The following is a 4,560-nucleotide window of genomic DNA, read 5'->3' on the forward strand; positions in this document are numbered from 1 at the left end:
GGGGCCAGCAATCACTTCCCACAAAGTTCTTGGGTTCACTTCCCTAGCTTCTCTCAAACATTCTAGGTACATATCCTGTCACAGGATTTATTATGCGTTTTAAGATGTCCAGCACCACCTCTAATTTGGACACTTTTCAAGATATTGCGTCAAGTTCTCTAGCTTCCCTATCCTTCACCGTAAACACTGATACAAAATACTTGTTTAGCATCTTACCCATCTCCTCCAGTTCCACACTTTCCTTGCTGATGTTTAACTCTCCCTAGTTACTCTTTGTCCTTACTGCATTCATAGAATTCCTTTAGGTTCTCCTTAACCCTATTTGCCAAAAGTATCTCTTCCTTTTTTTGCCCTCCTGACTTCCCTTTTAAATATACTCCTACTTCCCTTTTATACAAGTCTAGGGATTCATTTGACACATGCTGTCTTTACCTGACAGATACTTCCTCCTTTTTATTGACCAGAACTTCAATTTCTCTAGTCATCCAGCATTCCCTACTCCTACCACCCTTGCCCTTCACCCTAATAGGAATGTACTCTCTGGATTGTAGAGCTTCATATTCTTGCTACCAGCACACAGGTACCTGTTTTGAGGAGGGGCATTGGCTGTTGGCCAGTTTTGCTGGTCTGGCTAAAAACTTGTTTTTTTTTTCAAATTATATTCTAAGAGAAAGAAACAAGCATGGCCAAACACTAGAATATTCCAACACCCGGTACTACAAAATTTAAGTTCACTGGATATATAGTACTGGCACCAGTTTGTAAAATGAACACATCAAATACTATTAAGCGAATAGATAATAAATGCCCTTTCCAATTATGGTACAGCTAATGTAAGATATATCACATCATTAACTAAACAAGCTACTTCAGAGAAAAAAAAATTGAATTTGGATAAATTAACTTGAAGTAATTTTCAAAATGCAAATGATTTAAGAAAATGGTATTGTTTTGTTTCTTAACCTTACCTTAAATTAGCAGTATATGAATCAGTTGGGAAGATAACTACTAATTTTGAATGAAGACCTAAAGACCATACTGCTTTTACATCAAAATTTATATTTTATAGTGGAAACTTGTATCTAAGACACCATATTAGAAAATCTTATCCAATCTCCATATTTATCAGAAATGAAATTAGCAACATAGATTTCTACTGAAATTAATTAATACCTTTATGCAACATGAAATGACAAACATATTTGATGTTTTGCTCTCAACTGCATTTGTACCGGAGAATTCCACAGGCTCACCACTTTCCAGATGAAGAAATTTCTCCTCTGCTAGGTCACAATGGCCTACCCATGTCTTTAGTCAATGACCTCCGGTTCTGGAATCCCCAGACATCAGGAACATCCTTCCTGCATTTATCCTGTAAAGTCCTATTAAAATCTTATAGTTTTCTATGAGAGAAAGTCATAGAGACATACAGCATGGAAACATACCTTTCAGTCCAACTTGTCCATGCTGACCAAGTTTCCGAAACTAAACTAGCCCCACTTGCCTGTGCTTGGTCCATGTCTCTTTAAACCTTTCCTATTTATGTACCCATTCAAATGTCTTTTAAATGTTGTAACTGTACCTGCATCTACCGCTTCCTCTGACAGTTTATTCTGCACGCGAGTCACCCTCTGTGAAAAAGTTGTCCTTCAGATCACATTTATATCTTTCTCCTCTCACCTTAAAGATATGCCCCTTAGTTTTGAATGCACCCATCCCAGGGAAAAGACATTTGCTCATTCACCTTATTTACGTAACTCATGATTTTCCAAACCTCAATAAAGTCACCCCTCGACCTGCGATGCTCCAGTGAAAAATGACCCGGCCTATCCCCATAATTCAAACCCTCTGATCCCGGCAACATGCTGGTAAATGTTTTCTGAACCCTCTCCAATTTCATAACTTTCTTATAGCAGGGCGACCAGAGCATTGCACAGTAGTCGGAAAGTTGCCTCACTAATGTCCTGTATAATGTCAACATGTGGATTCTGGGTAATCTAAGATGGAGGATGGGAAAAATTTCTGGCTGTAACAGCTGCTCCTTCTTTTGAGGTATTTTGGTGTTGGTGATTTCCTTGAATTCCAGAAGCAGCAATTATTATTTTATATGCTGTTGCATTGTTTTGGAACTTTGGAGGAAAAAAAGTCAAAACAGCAGCACTTTTAAAAGGGAGAAGAACAGACAAAGGAAGCACATGGTGAGATCAATGCAGGAGACAGAGCGAGAGAGAGAACGAACCCACATTGCTAACTGACAGAGTTAGCGGTTACTGCCTTTGCTGTTGAATTCATGTATTGCTGTACATTGGAGTCCCCCTGGGAAAATTAAAAAATATTGAAGTTCACAACTGATCTTGGAGGAACCTGTCTGGGAGAGGTCACAGCCAGGTGATCAGTGGATGTTTTAAGTGTGGCCTTAAAATAAGTTTGCAGTAGTGAGTAGAGTGGGTTCTTTATTGATTATGTTTTATTGAGATATGTCTCTTGATTGAACTTAAAAATATAAGCCAAAAGTATTCATTTAACCTAGAGCAGTGTTTTGTAGAGGAATACAACAGTGCCATTTTCTGGGTCTGTAGATTGAAAGAAGCAAAAATGGCCCTTAGTGGAGTGATGTGCTCTTGTTGTCAGATGTGGGAATTTAGGGAGAGTTTAGGCATTACTGAGGATTATATCTGCAATAAATGCTGTTGGTTGCGAATCCTATCAGATCGAATGGATCAGTTGGAGAAGCAGTGAGGAATTTACGAGAGCTAGGAATGTGATGGATGGCAGTAATAGGAAGGGGAGTAAGTCTCAGCTATAGTCATATAGATGGGTTAACTCCAGGAAAGGTAAGAGAAGTAGGCAGGTAGCGCAGGAGTCTTCTGTAGCTATCCCCATTTCAAACAAGTATACTATTTTGGAAAATGTTGGGGTTGATGGATTCTCAGGGGAACATAGCATGAACACCAAGTTTCTGTTATTGAGATTGGCTCTAATGTAATGAGAGGTACATTGGGTTCCAAGCAATCGATTGTCTTGGGGACTCTCTAGTCCGAGGCACAGACAGATGTTTCTGCGGCTACCAGCGAAAAATCAGAATGGTGTGTTGCTTCCCTGGTGCCAGGATCAAGGGTGTCTCAGGGTGCAGAATGTTCTCATGGGGGAAGAGGGGCCAGCAATACGTCATTGTACACATTGGAACCAATGACAAAGGAAGGAAAAAGGTTGAGATTCTGAAGGGAGATTACAGAGAGTTCGGCAGGAATTTAAAAAGGTCCTCGAGAGTAGTAACATCTGGATTATTCCCAGTGCTACGAGCTAGTGAGGACGGGAATAGGACAATAGAGCAGATGAATGCATGGTTGAGGAGCTGATGTATGGGAGAAGGATTCACATTTTTGGATCATTGGAATCTCTTCTGGGATAGAAGTGACCTGTACAAGAAGGACGGATTGCACCTGAAGTGGAAGGGGACTAATATACTGGTAGGGAGCTTTACTAGAGTTGCTCAGGAGGATTTAGACTAGTAAATTGGTGGGGGCGGGGGGGACCCAGGGAGATATTGAGGAAAGATTTCAATCTGAGACTGGTACAGTTGAGAACAAAGGCGAATCAAACAGGGCAGGACCTGACCAGGTGTACCCTAGAACTGTGGGAAGCCAGGGAAGTGATTGCTGAGCGTCTTACTGAGGTATTTGTATCATCGATAGTCACAGGTGAGATGCCGGAAGACTGGAGATTCGCTAACGTGGTGCCACTATTTAAGAAAGACAGTAAGGACAAGCCAGGGAACAATAGACCAGTGAGCCTGATGTCGGTGGTGGGCAAGTTGTTGGAGGGAATCCTGAGGGGCAGGATGTACATGTATTTGGAAAGGCAAGGACTGATTAGGCATAGTCAACATGGCTTTGTGCGTGGGAAATCATGTCTCACAAACTTGATTGAGTTTTTTTGAAGAAGTAACAGGATTGATGAGGGCAGAGCGGTGGACGTGATCTATATGGATTTCAGTAAGGTATTCGACAAGGTTCCCCATGGGAGACTGATTAGCAAGGTTAGATCTCGTGGAATACAGAGAGAACTCACCATTTGGATACAGAACTGGCTCAAATGTAGAAGACAGAGGCTGGTGGTAGAGGGCTGTTTTTCAGACTGGAGGCCTGTGACCAGTGGAGTGCCACAAGGATCCGTGCTGGGTCCTCTACTTTTCATTTTTTATAAAAATGATTTGGAATGTGAGCATAAGAGGTTACCTCAGATTACAACGGAATCTTGATTAGATGGGCCAATGAACTGAGAAGTGGCAGATGGAGTTTAATTTAGATAAATGTGAGGTGCTGCATTTTGGGAAAGCAAATCTTAGCAGGACTTATACACTTAATGGTAAGGTCCTAGGGAGTGTTGCTGAACAAGAGATCTTGGAGTGCAGGTTCATAGCTCCTTGAAAGTGGAGTCGCAGGTAGATAGGATAGTGAAGAAGGTGTTTGGTATGCTTTCCTTTATTGATCAGAGAATTGAGTACAGGAGTTGGGAGGTCATGTTGCGGCTGTACAGGACATTGGTTAGGCCACTGTT

The sequence above is a fragment of the Chiloscyllium plagiosum genome, chromosome 20 (genome assembly GCF_004010195.1).
Source record: "Chiloscyllium plagiosum isolate BGI_BamShark_2017 chromosome 20, ASM401019v2, whole genome shotgun sequence".
Classification (NCBI taxonomy): Eukaryota; Metazoa; Chordata; class Chondrichthyes; order Orectolobiformes; family Hemiscylliidae; genus Chiloscyllium; species Chiloscyllium plagiosum.